This window comes from Lepus europaeus, chromosome 13 (assembly GCF_033115175.1).
Source record: "Lepus europaeus isolate LE1 chromosome 13, mLepTim1.pri, whole genome shotgun sequence".
In the NCBI taxonomy this organism is placed as follows: Eukaryota; Metazoa; Chordata; class Mammalia; order Lagomorpha; family Leporidae; genus Lepus; species Lepus europaeus.
The window spans coordinates 88807442-88824718 of NC_084839.1; the positions used below are offsets into that span (position 1 = coordinate 88807442).

The window sequence follows — 17277 nt, forward strand, 5'->3', positions numbered from 1 at the left end:
TGGAGCTCACTTGGCCATCATTAACATTCCCTAAGCGACACGGCATTGCTGACCAACAGAAGGAGGAACATGAGCACGGCAGACCAATCAGGGACCTGGAGGCAAGCTGAACACGCACCTCCTGGCCCCGCCTTCAATCTGGTTTTTTTGTTTGTTTGTTTTGTTTTTGACAGGCAGAGTGGACAGTGAGAGAGACAGAGAGAAAGGTCTTCCTTTTTCCATTGGCTCACCCCCCAATGGCCGCTGCGGCCAGCACACTGTGGCTGGTGCACCACACTGATCCGAAGCCAGAAGCCAGGTGCTTTTCCTGGTCTCCCATGCGGGTGCAGGGCCCAAGCACCTGGGCCATCCTCCACTGCCCTCTCAGGCCACAGCAGAGAGCTGGACTGGAAGAGGAGCAACCGGGACTAGAACCTGGTGCCCCAACCAGGACTAGAACCTGGGGTGCCAGCACCACAGGCAGAGGATTAGCCTAGTGAACCGCGGCACTGGCTCGCCTTCAATCTGTAAGGACCTCACTCTGGCCACGTGGGGAGCCTGGGAATTAGGCCACTTGCTCTGGGTGACTGGCTCTTTGCTTTGGGCGTTGCAAGAAATGCTTCCTTTCTTCTACCACCCCAATGTCAATGATTGGTTTTCTGAGAGGCAGGCGAGTGGACTGAGTTTGGGGGGGGGGGTTCAAGAGCAAGCCCTCCAGTTTTGGGGGTGCTCTACATCAAAGTCAGAAACATAAAGCAGCCGTGCAAGTACGTCGTGATTAGGCATGAAAAGGGTAAGGAACGAGTAAGGGATGAAAGGAATTTTTTATATAAAAAAAGACACGAAACCCACTTTTATGATTTATTTTCCTAATTTTACCAACCATTGCTCCCATGGCTATCCCCATGTTCCCTTTCTACCTTGAAATAATCTACAAGGCCGTCCTATTTTCACTTCATTTAAGCCAGTGAGTAAAGGGACAAGCCAGTAGTGACAGTTCTATGGAAAACGCTGTTCAAAGGAACTTGGATTTGACCCTACAAAATGCACAGGGTGTCCCTGAAGAAATGCACAAAGTGCTCTGGATGTTAGGAGTCTGTATCAGAGGAGTTATTTATACTATTAGAGATAAAGAGTGAGCTCCCAATCAACTCCACACACCATTTTGGTCACCCATGAAGAAGTGAGGAAACAAATCACACATATGAAATGCGGAAAGAGAATGGTGTCATTTTTATAACCCAGTATTAAGAACACAGCCTGAGCTCAACATGCAATAATTAGTCACAAGCCTGCTGACCTACACTTTCCCTAAGCTGGAGAGAGGCAAGGAGGAGTTGGTTTGTTCACTTCTAGTACTCTCCTTCAGTTTGAGCTCCTGAAAGATAGTCATAATCAAGAAATGATAGGCCGGCGCCGTGGCTCAGTAGGCTAATCCTCTGCCTTGCGGTGCCTGCACACCAGGTTCTAGTCCCGGTCGGGGCACCGGATCCTGTCCCGGTTGCCCCTCTTCCAGGCCAGCTCTCTGCTGTGGCCAGGGAGTGCAGTGGAGGATGGCCCAAGTTCTTGGGCCCTGCACCCCATGGGAGACCAGGAGAAGCACCTGGCTCCTGCCATCGGAACAGCGCGGTGCGCCGGCCACAGCGCGCCTACCACGGCGGCCATTGGAGGGTGAACCAACGACAAAAAGGAAGACCTTTCTCTCTGTCTCCCTCTACTGTCCACTCTGCCTGTCAAAAATTAAAAAAAAAAAAAAAAAAAAAAAAAAAAGATGACAAGGGGCCAGTGCTGTGGCGTAGTGGGTAAAGCCACCGCCTACAATGCTAGCATTGCTTATGGGCACTGATTTACACTGCTGCTGCTCTACTTTAGATCCAGCACCCTGCTAATGGCCTGGGAAAGCAGCGGAAGATGGCTCAAGAGCTTGGGTCCCTGTCACCCACACGGGAGACCCAGATGAAGTTCCTGATTCCTGGCTTCAGCCTGGCTCTACCCTGGCCAACTGTCTCTGTAACTCTTTCAAAATAAAATAAATCTTAAAAACACACACAAAGGATTTTGTGATTCCCGGTGATCAGGAAGCCAACTTGGAGCCTAAAAACAGGTTCAAAATACTACTTCTTGGTTTGTTTGCACTTTGAAATCTAAGCATGAGTACAGGCAGGACTTGGCCCATTTTTAGAGGGATTATCTCACGTTGCTAGGAGGCGACCCCCTTTAGTAGGTGGTTGGGGATTAAAAAGGGATTGCAAAGGGCTCTGTTGGGTTTTGGAAATGGAAGTGTTTCCTAAGGGTGGTCTCATGCCTTCTTTCCTTGGGTCACTCTCCTTCCTCCAACAGAACCTCAGATGGGGCTGAGCCAACCTGGGTGCCCAGGGTAGGGGCAGGGGGTGAGCTGAAAGCCACCCGAGAAGGATTTCAGATCCTGCATTGCCCCTCCCCCATCCTGACGAAGGCACCACATGCAGTAGGTGGGACGCATGCATTCCAGGGGTCTTTTCTTCATTGTGCAGCTACCAAGGCTCCCCCCAGGAAAGCAAACGAAGATTGAGTGGCCTTTTACGTCTCTCTCTCTGCTTCTATCTGCAGGTGTCTCACTGCCCCTTTTGAGGAGGCTCTCAGGCAGGACTTCCATGTTTGTATCCAGAGAGGAATCTGTCTTTAATTGGGAAAGCTATGATGAAACCAATGGTTTTCTAGTACTTGGGGCATTTTTCAACAAGGGTCTACTTTTCAACATCATCCCTTTTTATTGCTTTACAAGTACTCTACTTGCTTCTTCTCATCTCTTCTCTTGGTGTATGAATGCCCTTCCCCTACATGGATTTGGATTCTTCTCTATCCAACAAGCCTCACCCCAAACATCATGTAGGTCTTAAGGCTTTTGCAAATTCTCCTTCTGTTTCAATATGACAGTTCCCTGACAATATGTCTCAAAAACACCTGTTTTTTTTCTTCTTTCTCAGTAACTTTTTTATGGTTTCATGTCATCGTTTCGTGAGTACACAACTCAATCTACATCCTTTCTCTGACGTCTTTTCCTTAATGATGAATAAAGATCCCACTTAGGAATCGTAATCATCTCTTTCAAGAGTATTCAGTTTTATTAAACATAATCCCTAAACAGGAATCCTTATAATCCTTTTCAAGAGCACTTGGACTTAGTAAATATAATCCCCCAAAGAAGGACTACGAATCCCTAAAGAGGGTTAGTGTCTACTTATCTTTGTGTAGAAAGGAACATCTTACGAGGTAAGTTACTCAACATAAACAAGTTGAATTGAACTGAACACTCATGTTTCAATGCAAACTTGCTTGCTAATATTGGCTTAAGTGTAGCTAAGCATTTCCATGTAATTTTCCCATTTATCCTACTAAACACACAAGGGAATAATAAAGGCATTATACTTGCTCAAAACATTCAAGTCTTTGAGAATTTCCAAAAACATAAGAATTATCTGGATAAACTATTTTAGCTCATTTGTAATATAATGAAATACAAAATATGTTATGCGATTACAAAATAACATGCAATTGATAATTTGCAATGGCTTTGTAAGACTGAGTATCCACTACATTGAAATTCCACATTAGGGTTGCACAGAAAAATCAAGTGCAAATAGACATTTCTACTTCCTCTTCTGTCAGTAGCTCAGTGAGCCTGGGTAAACCTTGTACTCAGTAAATTTTAGATTTTTCCAGCTGTGTATTTTAGAATCAATAAGATCTCAGCTTCTGGTATCTTAGGGCCAGAGGAGATGGGGTGTTAACTATACCATGGTTTAATCATGAAGATTAAGTGAGATAATATACAAAGAAAATAGCATAACTCTCTTCACATGTAAATATTCAAAAGAAGAACTGATTGATACCAAGCTGGATTTCTGAATTCTTACCTCTAAAATGAGAAATACAATTTCTCCCAAAGCTCCATTTGTTAATAAAAAAGTACATGGAAAAGTGTTTTCATAATAAATCATCATGTAAACACAATCTGTAATTAAGCTACTAAGTGTTAATACAAACGATGTATTACTAAAACACAGATCACTAGGACTATTTTATAGTGGAGAAAATGTCCTGAAGGTTTTCCATGGTAATAAACCTTTGACAAAGTAACAGCAGTCAGCGAGATAAGACTTGACAAAAGTATTTAACTTGTAACTTTATTTCTGGTACTTATTTAAAGTGTAGGCAAAGATAGAATCGATCATTCCTCCTAAAATTTTACTAGTTTGCCTTACATGATTTTCTTGATAGAGAAAGAGAGCAGTTTAACTGAAGGACACTGACCCTACCCCACTGCATACACTATCCCCATCCTAGTCCATGCTCTGGTCTTCCCACCTAAACCACCCCTTGGTCACTACTTTGTTCTATTCACAAAGACCCCTTTGTCTGCAGAGGATATGTTCCAAGATCCCTGCCACATGCCTGAAACTGTGAATAATAACAACAATAACAGGGAATAGTATTTTTCCCTACATACACATATCAATGATAAACTTTCACCTTTCCACTTAAAGCAAGCACTTTATAGCTTCTCTTTGGCAAATCCGAACTGCCAGCATTACTTCTCTTGTGCTTTGGAGCCATTACTAAATAAATAAGTTTCTTGAACACAAGTGCTGTGACACCACCACAGCTGGTCTGACATCTGAGATGGCTATGAACTAACAGGCAGGTAGCACACGCAGCATGGATACAGGACAAGGTGATGTTTCATGTCCCAGGCAAGAGGAAGCAGAATACTGTGAGATTTCACCATGCTATTCAGAATGACATGCCATTTAAAGCTTATGAATTGTTTACTGCTGGAATTTTCAAGTTAGAATTAATTCCAGGCCGGCGCCGTGGCTCAACAGGCTAATCCTCCACCTTGCGGCGCCGGCACACCGGGTTCTAGTCCCGGTCGGGGCACCGATCCTGTCCCGGTTGCCCCTCTTCCAGGCCAGCTCTCTGCTGTGGCCCGGGAGTGCAGTGGAGGATGGCCCAAGTCCTTGGGCCCTGCACCCCATGGGAGACCAGGAGAAGCACCTGGCTCCTGCCATCGGATCAGCGCGGTGCGCCGGCCGAAGCGCGCTACCGCGGCGGCCATTGGAGGGTGAACCAACGCCAAAAGGAAGACCTTTCTCTCTGTCTCTCTCTCACTGTCCACTCTGCCTGTCAAAAATAAAAAAATAAAAAAAATAAAAAAAAAAAGAATTAATTCCAAATCATGGTTCACTTCAGGCAGCTGAAATGGTAGTAGGGAACAGTGAGTGAGAGGAGTACTGTACTCCTAGCTGCTCATCTATGAGTAACTTCCTGGGTCACATGGAGGAGAAATGGAACCCTCAGGTTCACTTACTCCAAAGTCTAGCCAGCTACCACCTGCCCTTCCGCTCTCCCCTTCCACCCCTGCACTTCCGCTCTCCCTTTCCACCCCTGCACTTCTTGCTCTCCCTTTCCACCCCTGCACTTCTCTGCTCTGCTTCTTGCCTTTTTATTTTCTTGTAACTCAGGGATGGGGCCACATCCTACTTCCCCGGCACTGAGGGGCCTTCCGTTTTGAGCTTGGGTTTCTGAGCCTTTTAAATACTCCACGTGATAGGATTAGGAATCTACAGCTTCACCTGTCTCATCTCCCTAAACAAATGTCTAACCACCCAAGGGACAGACTGCAGAGCGAGTTTTCATTCCTAGCATAGGCATAAAATGCTGTCTTTATAGTAAAGACTCACTTTTCGGCCAGCGCTGCGGCTCACTAGGCTAATCCTCCACCTAGCGGCGCTGGCACACAGGGTTCTAGTCCCGGTCAGGGTGCCAGATTCTGTCCCTGTTGCTCCTCTTCCAGGCCAGCTCTCTGCTATGGCCCAGGAGTGCAGTGGAGGATGGCCCGAGTGCTTGGGCCCTGCACCCCATGGAAGACCAGGAGAAGCACCTGGCTCCTGCCTTCGGATCAGCGCAGTGCACTGGCCGCAGCGGCCATTGGAGGGTGAACCAACGGCAAAGGAAGACCTTTCTCTCTGTCTCTCTCTCTCACTGTCCACTCTGCCTGTCAAAAAAAAAAAAAAAAAAAAAAGACTCACTTTTCTCCTAAAACGCAAAAACAGATGGCTCAATGATATAGGCTTCGAATATTCCATTTCATTATCAGTCTTTTTCTCTATCCTTTATACACCGACTTGTAGGAGGCCAAGAGGCACACGGGCCAGTTTGCCTTTTCACATCTACCGAACAGCAAGACTGACCATGATTCCCAAGAATGCACAGTCTGCTGATGGGTGCATTTTGTACAACACCCTTCTCCCTCCACACAGCTGCCTGTTTATTCTGATGTCACTACATTAGTCTGGCTTAGATTTAAGGTATCCATTCACCAGTGTAGCTCCCTGCTATTAAAGGAAAGAAGAAACAAAAATTGAATTTTAGCAGGAAGTCTAATGTTAGAGTTCAAAATGTGCAGCTATGAAGATCTGCAAAGTATATTTAGTTTGCTAACAGAAAACGCTTAATTTTTTAGAGTGCAATGTCCAGTGTGGACCTAGTAGTGTGCGTGACTAAATAGCAAATTAAAAATGAGTAATGCTGAGAAAGGCAAGAAAATTTCTGCTCAGAAATGTGTCCAGTGCCACACTGTGAAAAAGGGGGGAAAGGCCAGCGCCACAGCTCACTAGGCTAATCCTCCACCTGCAGCGCCAGCACCCCAGGTTCTAGTCCCAGTTGAGGTGCTGGATTCTGTCCTGGTTGCTCCTCTTCCAGTCCAGCTCTCTGCTGTGGCCTGGGAGGGCAGTGGAGGATGGCCCAAGTGCTTGGGCCCTGCACCCGCATGGGAGACCAGGAGAAGCACCTGGCTCCTGGCTTTGGATCGGTGCAGAGCCGGCCATAGCAGCCATTTGGGGGGTGAACCAATGGAGGGAAGACCTCTCTCTCTCTCTCTCTCTCTCTCTCTCTCTCTCACTCTCACTCTGTTAAGAAAAAAAGGAAGAGAAAAAGAAAATAAAAAGGAGGGGCAAGCCCAAGTCTTGACAGAATCTCCATGGCCTGTTTGGGTGGAAGACAGGTCAGGCTGTTGGATTCTCTTACACTGATGGCAACAGGAACAAAGCCATCACCTGGGAGGGGGACAGTCTCTTGGAGTATTTGGAGAATCACAAGAAATACATCCCTGGAACCAAATTTATTTTCATTGGAATTAAGAAAAAGAATGAAAGGGCAGACTTGATGGCTTATCTCAAAGAAAATTACTAATGAGTAATAGCTGGCCACTGCCTTATTTATTACAAAACAGGAACGTCTTGTGGCTTTATGTACACCATAACTTAATGCTCATATTCCAGAATCCAGATCACGAATGGCTGACAGAAGTGACAGTCCTGGGTTAACTAAGATTAAGTAAATATAGCTGTGTTCATTGACATTTTGGTAGTAATTCCCATTCAGCAACGGAGTCAGTATTTTCTCCCGCTAAGGCTATGTATGACAAGATTTAACTAGTAATGTTCAGCTTTTTGCACAAATGGGGAATGCCATCTCAAAACCTGTTGGGAGACTGGATTTATATTTAAATACTGGGAAAATCTCTCCACTGTCTCAGAACCTTACTTGTGTCCTCACTGGTGTTCTTCTGCCGTCTAAAGGCAACAGCTGACGGGTGGAAATGTCTGGTCTTAACTATGACGATCTAATAAGAACTTCCCGTATGCAAACTGCTGCCTTTTACTTACTTGAAGGTGTTTAGTGTGGTTTGTGTGTATCGAGTAAAGAATATTCAACACTTCTCACATTTTGTAGATGATCTTTAAGGCCAGGTGCTTTGAAACTCAGCATGACCAGGCAGAGTGACAAGTTAAGCTTCATTGTGGAATTCTTCCCTACCTTAGACTAAGTTATAATTCAGGATGGCCTACAAGAAACCATTTGGAAACACATAAAATTGGGGAACTACTCTATATTTTCATTTAGTAATGGTGTTTTTGCCAACTCATTACAAGGATTAAGGTTGCAAAGATGCAGCATCAGCGTAAGATTTCTAAATTATGTGATCATAAGACTTAGCAGAATTAAAAACAAAATTACAGATCATGAAAAAAGCTTAATTTATTTTAAACTCAAAAGTTCTTCAACAATATTTTCATTTCCTTACTAACATCAGTGAATAGAAATAAGCTTTCCTGGCCTCTCTCCCTTGCTGATGGTCTCCCCACCACCATGCACATTGGGCTCGCTCAACGGCTTCCAGAGATTTCCGGTTGGGGTTTTCAAGATGCTCTCTCACAAGGTACCATCAGGAAAGGCTGTGGTGTTTCTGTCAGTTGTCCATATAGTCTTCTACTACTACTTCTACTACTTTTCCTTCATGTTACCCCAACTTTAGTTGCTTCTCTAGTCTTCCTTATCACAGCCTCGCTGTGGAGGTGACACTGCTAGCCCCCTGAGCCCTAGGCCCTCCATTCTCCATAAATAAATGAGCAATTTGTTTGGTTCTGTGAGTTCTCTTTTCATATTTGACCACTATCAGATTATAATTTGTACAATCCCTATGAGATTATAAACTTCAGGGGAAGGGGTCATATCTTATACTGTCTTGTGACTTCCTAAAAAGCCCAACACAGTGGATAAAATAATACAAAGTCATTTACTATCTCCAATACTCTTTCCTTGTTTATAAAGTAATGGTGATCAAAAATTGTAAATACAAGTTGAGTCACTCTCATCCGTAAAACTTGGAATTAGAAATGCTTTGGGATTTAAAAAAAATGTGAAAAATCTATATCCATTATGAGGTATCTTGGGAATGGGGTCCAAGTCCAAACACAAAATTTATTTATGTTCATGTACACACAGCCTGAAAGTGACGTTATGTAATATTTTCAGTGCACCTGCGTTTTGACTGTGAACCATCGCATGAGCTCAGGTGTGGAATTTTCCATTTGTGGCATCACGTCAAGAGCTGAGAAAGTTTTACAGCATTTTGGGTTTCCAATTTTTTGGATTCGGGCTGCTCAACCTGCACTTGTCCTGTCGAGTGCACCTGGCTATGGCCAGGATCCAGAGAGATTAGGTGGCTTCCTTCTCTGTCAGCCTCCAACGTGTGCTGGAAACGAATATCCACCTCGGCAGGGCTGGCCGATGACCACAGCTCCTTGTGCTCAGAATCTCACTCGTCTAAGTAAGACACGGGACTACATCCACCACTTGACAATAAACATGAGAAATGCCGAAGCTGGCATTTATGTGTGGCAGTGGCTGCTCAGATAAGGCTGGGATTTCGTTTTCGGTTTTCTTATCGGAAGGATCACTCCGCTTTTTAGTTCTTTCACACGCATGCATTATCTTATCTGTGTTACGACACCCTTCAGAAGTGCCGTGGCCACCACCAGAACATGGTCATTTTCATCACACCGCGTGTCTCCTAGGTGATGGCAGCTACCAGGAGCCGAGTGTCCAGGGAAGGGGACGACAGACACTCTGCAGGCCTGGCCCTGGGCAGCTGAGCACCAGCCCTGGACTAGGAGAGAAACACACTCCTTCCCCAGTGGGACCAAGGAACACCTCCAGACTGCCCTGGCCTTGGGGGGCGACTACCTGACACTCCTCTTTAAGCACAGATTCTACAATCAGGCTGGCCTCAGAACAGGGAAATCACAGGCTAAACCTCAAGTTGGCTTCTAAATTAACAAAAATTCAAGAACATCCCTATTCTGCCAGCCTACAGAACGAACTATATTTTGAAAATTAATAATGAACATGATGCATTAATACCCATTAATAATTATTTTGGTGGAAACACTACTTGTGGAAAGCTTTTGGAAAAATAGTGGCTTTTGGTGGGGGGAGAGAAGTCTCTCTCCCTCTCTCCCTATTTTACTCTTCCCCTCTCTCCCTTTCTATTTTTCATAGTGGAGCTTTGGCTGCTACAAAACCAGAAACCAAAAGTACAACTGATCCCAACACAGAAAGAAATAAGCAAATAAACAATAAGAGCCTATAAAAACAGGGCCAGCAAATACCATAATGAGATCTCCTTTCTTTAAGCTGAAAATTCAGGAATACGCCCAATTTGAACCAAAAGTGGCCTGAGAAAGGGATATACAGCAGCTATGCAGCTGTCCCCAGAATCCCCGGGGGATTGGTTCCAGGCCGTGCAGCAGGTGCCATAATCTAAGTGCCCCCCCCCCCCAAACGGTGCAGCATTTGCATACAACCTACACGCATCCTCCTATACAGTTTAAATCAAGCCCGAGTCACTGGCGATACCTAAAACAATGTAAATGCCAGGTGAAAGGAGTTGTCACACTGGATTGCTTAAGGGACAATGATGAGACAAACCATCCATACATGTTCAATACAGACATGGTTTCTTTCAATTTCATTTTTTTTGATCTGCAGTTGGATGTGGAACTCACAGACAGGGAGATTCAATTGTCTAGGTGTTATCTGGTCTCCTCCACACTCCCGGGATGGCAGTGTCTCAGATGGGTCACCTGCCAAACTAGCTCATTGCGATGCCAGGGCTTCTGTACTTAACACCATCCCTTGCCCTCAGTGAGGTTAATCATCAGGGGATGAAGGGTGACGATCAATGGGATCACTGGCCGGAGAAGAATTTTCAATTCAGGTTTTGCAGACTGACAAAAACAAAGGCAGGCCTGCACATGGAATCCCACAGGGCATCCTCCAGGCATCACACGGGCTCCTGATTCCAACAACTCCCAGTTACACAAAGGCTGAGACCACACAGCATCTGGCCTTTCACGACTTCCCTAACATCACACACACACACAAAAAAAAAACAACAAAAACAAACTACTACTTACTGCAAGGAAATTGATCCACTCCACTGGGGCACCCCAGCTGAACCTCAGCTGTCTCAAACTCAGTGCTCTCCACACTGAGCAAAGCCCAGACCCAACATTCACCTTTAACTTTTTCATGCTAGAGCCCTTATTTTCTAGAGATTTCTTGTTTGGGGTGAAATTCTATTGCTTTCTCAGCTTCATTTTAGGGAGCCAGTGACTTGTCTTGTTTTGCTGTCTCTGTGTTAAGCGTTGTCCCTGTTGCACCTATGTGCTTGAAAACTTTTAGAAGAAAAGGCATTCATTTCTAAAATTTATTTTCAGATTCATCTGGCTTTCTGTGTTCACTTTATTACGGTGCTTAACACATAATATGGTTACTAGTATTTATTTTGGGGGTTGTTCTTAGAATGGAACCTTGTGTTAAAATGTTAAAAGCAGTAAAATGTACACTGGGTCTCAGACATGAAGGTGGTAGCGGTGCTACGGTGCGCACAGCTGCAGGGACCGAGCGGCTGTTATTTAACCCAGATGACAACTTTGCCATCCAGGTTCCGCTGTAACACAGACAGACACCTGCACCTGCTGGTGTCTGCCACTCTGAGAAATCTTGTGTTTCTGAGGAGGAGTAATGGTCTAATTTTAATTTTTTTTAAAGAAGATTTACTTGTTTGGAAGGCAGAGCAAAAAGAGAGAGAAAGAGAGAGACGGAGATCTCCCATCTGCTAGTTCACTCCCCCAAAGTTTCCAAAGCTAGTTTGGGGCCAGGCTAAAGCCAGAAGCCAGGAACTCCATCCTGGTCTCCCATATGAGTGGCAGGCTCCCACGTACTTGGGCCCTGCTCTGCTACCTTCCTGGGCATGTATTAGATGGGAGCTGGGTTGACAGGAGAGCAATTGGAACTCCAATTGGCACTCTGATATGGGATGCCAGCATTGCAAGCAGCAGCTTAGCCTGCCGCAACACAATGCCAACCCCCTAATTTTAAGTTTTAAAGCACAACTTTAAAATTAAAGGGTTAAATTTTAAGGTGGGGCTGGTATTGTGGCACGGTGGGTTAAGCTGCTGCCTGCAATGTCACCATCCCATATGGGTACCGGTTCAAGTCGCAGCTGCTCCACTTCGGATTCAGCTCCCTGCTAATGTGCCTGGGAAAAGCAGTGGAAGATGGCCCAAGTGTTTGGGCCCCTGCCACCCATGTGGGACATCTGGATGAAGCTCCTGGCTTTGGCCTGGCCCTACCCTGGCTGTTGAGGCCATCTGGGGTGTGAACCAGAAGATGGAAGATTGAGCTCAATCTCGCTCTCTCCCTCTTTCTCTGCCCCACCCCCTCACTCTGCCCTTCAAATAAATAAAGCAAATTTTTTTATAAAAAGTATTTCAAGGTAAGTGAAAGGAATTTTCAAATCCTGAATCTGGGGCTGGTGCTTCCCAGTGTCACTTCTGGGAATAAATCATGTTAAGTCTAGGTTTATAAGAAGTGAACCAAATTTCTGAACAGCTCTTTAGAAAGGTCATGTTATTAATTGTCATTTTATTTCAGACTCACATGGTACCTCTTAGTGGTGGCAATAAACACCCGGAAATTAGCCCTTCTAATAGCCATGGAGATTATAATTAATCTTTGAGTCGTATGTGGTTTGCCATTATCAAGCTGTTCTTTCAGATGCATCAAAAGGGAAAGTCAGTGTTATTTAGGACAGACAGGAAGACTGCGGCAGCTAGGAGAGGTGGTAATTACATATTTGGCCATGTTTTCCATGTAATCTATTCCCGAACCCTTCTCATGATCTAGAAACGTGCATTCGACAAAAACCCTGTGTCAGATACAGAGCAGAACAGAACAAGCGTGGAGCCGGCTGTATGGCACTAACCACACCACAGACCTGCAGGACGACCTTGAGCAAGCTTACTTTTCCAATCAGTGAGTATCCTCCTCTGTAAATTGTGTTAACAATCCTTGCAGGATTACCTAAATAATTACTCATGAATATGCATGGTACCTAAGGTGATATCTGCCACATAGTAGGCAGTCAATAAAAAGTAATTACCGCTATATTATTACCACTATAATCAGTGTTGGTGGCTATTGGCTAGGGCCTTGGACAGAGAGGTCATGAATGCAGAAGACATTTATGAGTTTGTTTTTTTAATCTATTTCAGTCTGTTAATTATTTAATATTTAACTGGTTAATTATTCATAGTCAAATAGAAGACATAAGAGAAGTGTGCTTATTAAGCAATAATTTGCTTCCCTTACTCCCTTGGCCACTGAAGCCCCGTGTGCACACAGATAAGAGACAATGTTCAGCTCAGGGCCTGGGATTTTTCTTAAAGACGACAGTCACTGGCAAGCAGGATCCATGCTCTTTCTCAAAGCGCGTTTTGGGGTTCTAAAGTTCAGAGGCTCTGCATTTACACCTGCGGACCATCACTGGGGGCAGTGGATAGGGTGGTCCAGCTAGTGCCCCTGCACCCGGATGACTGAAGGTGGTGGTGAGCAGGCCGGAAACGCGGACAGAGAAGGTGAACGCAGGGCGAGGGGTGTCGTCCAGGCAGGCAGCAGGGAAGGCAAGCAGCCCAGGCAGGAATCTGGGGCCAGGGTAATCTGGGGGGACCTCTGGTAGAGGGAGGGTTAGGCAGACCCTGCTGAAGGCATACCTTACCTCCGGTCCCTTTCTAATGTTTCCCAGCATAGTTCAATTTCAATGCACAGACTTCTGTCTACAGCAGCCCTCCCCTTATCCACAGGGGATTCATCCTAAAACCCTACCACGTGCCTGAAACCAAAAAGGGTACTCAACTCCTCCTAGGCTATGCTTCCCCCTCTACATTTATATACACACTGTGCTTTTTCCATCTGAACTTCAGCACACAGCACACACCACGGCTGCACGTGACCAACGAGCACACATATTTCTTCTTCCTTCTTCACAATTTCACACACAGATTAGTTTTTACGGTAGATCTTAGCAAACTCATATGGCTCCTTTCCTTTCCAAAGTCAAGAACTTTCACTTTTCACTTCTGCTCCACTTCTGACCCAGCTCTCTGCTATGGCCTGGGAAGGCAGTAGAAGATGACCCAAGTCCTTGGGCCCCTGTACCCGTGTGGAGACCCAGAGGAAGCTCCTGCTTCCTGGCTTTAGATCAGCTTATCTCTGGCCGTTGTGGCCATCTGGGGAGTGAACCACTGGATGTAAGACTTCTTTCTCTCTCTGTACCTCTACCTCAGTGACTCTTTCAAAATATAAATAAAATAAAATCTTTAAAAATATTTAAAAAAATCTTTAAAAAATTATATACGTGTATATATAGAAATTATATTATTACATCATATATTATATTATTATATAATTATATTTATATATATATTTATATATATGCAGGGTAACAACTACTTTTATGAGAACAAAACGGAATGTATTAGAAGGTAACTGAATTAGTAGCCTGACAAAATGTTTGTCCCTGGGGACAACAGTCTGCGAAAACTGAAGACAAAAAGAGGTGCTACCATACTAATGACAACGAGGGCCTGAACTGCCCTGAAAACATGACTTTAAGGGGAGAAAGGGCGACCAGAGCTGTGGTGCAGTGGATGACGCTGCCACCTGCGACGCATGCATTCCACAGCACAGTGTGCCGGTTTGCGTCCCGGCTGTTCCTCTACTGGTCCAGCCCCCTTCTAGTGCGCCTAGAACGCAGCAGCAGAGATTCCAGGCTCCTGGCTTCAGCCTGGCCCAGCCCTGGTTGTTGAGGCCATTTACGGAGTGAACCAGTGAATGGAAGATAGCTCTCTGTCTGCCACTCTGCCTTCAATTAAAAAAAAAAAGGAAGAAAGGAAGAAAAGAACTTCAGGGCACTGGGTAGCAAAGATGATCTTGCAGAAGTCTCTGTGGGGAGAAGGTGAGACGGACGGTGTGGGACGCACAAAGGCAAATGGACAGCCTGCACATTTCAGACAGATGACTTTTTCCTTGGTCCTCATTGGGAACAGAGACGCAGTTCCCTGTCCCGAGAGGAAGTGTGCACACCTGTGGAATAGGTGAAGACTTAGGAGAGCCTTCCTGTTACGTTCCCGTGGTGCACCCAGGCATCCGTTCATCTGAACGCTCACTTTGTGCCCAGTGCTACACTAGGTCTTGAGACACAACACAGAAAACAACAGACACAGCACCACCAGGTTAGACAAGCAGCAAATGGTGAACATATACATGTTCACACAGCAGGTCTATATCCCTCACAGTTGTTGTATAGGTCTAAGGGGTATAATTTGTGTTTTGGTGCAAAAAAAAAAAAAAGTAGGAAAGAGGGTATGCATGCAGTGTCAGATATCAGAGGGTCTGGCTTGCAGACAAGATGTGTGGGTTGAAGCTACTGGGTAGACTGTGTTTCTAATAAGCTTTCTAACAATTTCTATCAGTAAGCGTGCCACAAGTGCTTTGTGCAATGCACTACGTCAGTTTTGAGGATACAGCAGGAAGCTGCATTCTGGTGAACTGAGACACAGCACACACGGTGCAAGGCTGTGTAGCGCCCAGCATAATGTTGTAGGACACAATGGGCATTGCACCTGTGCATCAGAGGCCAGCACTGCGGGGCAGCAGGTCAGGTTGCCACCTGCAGTGCTGGCATCCCACAGAGGAGTGCTGCTTTGAGTCCCAGATGCCCCTCTCCAGATCCAGCTCCCTGCTCATGTGCCCAGGAAGGCAGCAGATGATGGTCCAAGTACTGGGGTCCTTGTCACCCACGTGGGAGACCCAGATGGAGCTGCTGGATCCTTGCTTCAGCCTGGTTCAGCTCTGGTTGTTACAGTCATTTGGGGAGTGAACCAGAAGACAGAAGATGTGTGTGTGTGTGTGTCCCTCTGTTTAAGTAACTGTGCCTTTCAAACACATAAATACATCTTAAAAAACAACAACAACAACAACAACAACAACAACAACAACAAAACAGAACCCAAACCCTGTGTATCAGTACACTGGCCATCTCTTCAGATGGTGAACTGTGTTACTCAAATGTATTTGCAGTCGCAAGCAGATGGAAGGCCTCTGGGAATCTCAAGCTTGCAGGACCTCCTTCCTAGACTTCAGCAGAGCCACGTGAGAGACCCTTGCCTCTATGCTTGAACCCATGGCTTTGTCTCCTACATTCCTGAAGCAGTGGAGTTCTTTACTTTATATGGGATCCCTGTCGGGTTGGTGATACATGGTTTCATTTTAATTTTTAATTTAATTAAGACAGTATCTTCATAGTATTTTTTGCTTACATAAATAATATATGCTTATTAAAAAGTTAAACATTGCAAAAAATACAAAATGCAGGGGAGTGAAAACCTCCCAAGATTCTGACACCTACAGATGAGGCCCACAGTGAACAGCATTAGCCACTGAGTTTTTATGCAACTTTTTACACACATACCAATGGGGGATTATGCATTTATTTTTAATGGGATCATACTGTTTGGTGACATACTCTTTTTCACTGAACATCTTTCCCAACACAACATGTAAGTGTATCTTCTTTCTAAAGGTCGCCACAGACCATCTCACTGTCTGGAGGTGCCAAGTTTATTTAATCAAGAGATGCAGAGTGGAGATGTTGCCATTTGTTAACCACTACAAACCACATGTCAGTGAAAATCTACATACATTTATCTCTTCATAGTTCTTCTGTAGGTTTAATTCCTTGAATAATTTTGTAGGTCAAGTGGCATAAGTATTTAAAGTTTTACTATATTTTCCAATTGCTCCCACCAAATGGCCTACAACTCACATCTCTTCCAAGAGTATATGAGAACCCTATTTCTAAATGCCTTTAACAATACTCTTTTTAAAAATAAGTTTTTAGGGGAGGGTATTTGGTAAAGTGATTAGGATGTTACTGTTTGGAATGTCTGCATCTCACATCAGAGTGCCTGGGTTCAAGTCCCAGCTCCACTGCTGGTTCCAGTTTCCTGCTAACACACACCTTGTGAGGCAGCCGGTGACGGCTCCAGCACTTGGGTCCCTGCCCCTGATGTGGAAGATTTGGATTGAGTTCTCAGTTCCTGCACCTGCACCAGCCACTGAGGGCTTTATGAAAATGAGCCAGCAGATGGGAGATCTGTCCATGTGAATCTCCACCTTCCTGCTTTCAAATAAAAAAAAATGAAAACAAATTTTAAAATACTTTTGCCATCATCACCAACCTTATCGTAAAAAATGATCTACTGTTTCAATCAAATCACTATTAGGACAACATAGTTATTAGACTATTCACCTGTTATTCATGAAAAGTTTATTCATATAATTTACTCATTCTGATGTCAGAGTTTACATTCTCCAGGCTGTTCTTTAAAAAGTGCTTTGCATATCAGAAAATTAGTCAATTGTCTCACTTGCTGGCTGTCACATAAATATATTTTCTGTACCAGGGATATATGGACGGAAATCCCGATATAAATATGGATAAGAAAACTGGCCAGAAAATGGAACTGTTCTGAAGAAAACGTGAGTACTACATTTTAACCAACATAA

At 44.7% G+C, this 17277-nt stretch overlaps 1 protein-coding gene and 1 pseudogene across 1 annotated transcript in view; one reads left to right on the forward strand and one right to left on the reverse strand.

The window, feature by feature from the left end:
- Positions 1 to 17277, reverse strand: part of AFF3 (ALF transcription elongation factor 3) — a 455793-nt gene that overhangs the window by 204583 nt on the left and 233933 nt on the right. The gene's annotated exons all lie outside the window — the stretch shown is intronic.
- On the forward strand, positions 6540 to 7212 carry LOC133772973 (cytochrome c-like; annotated as a pseudogene).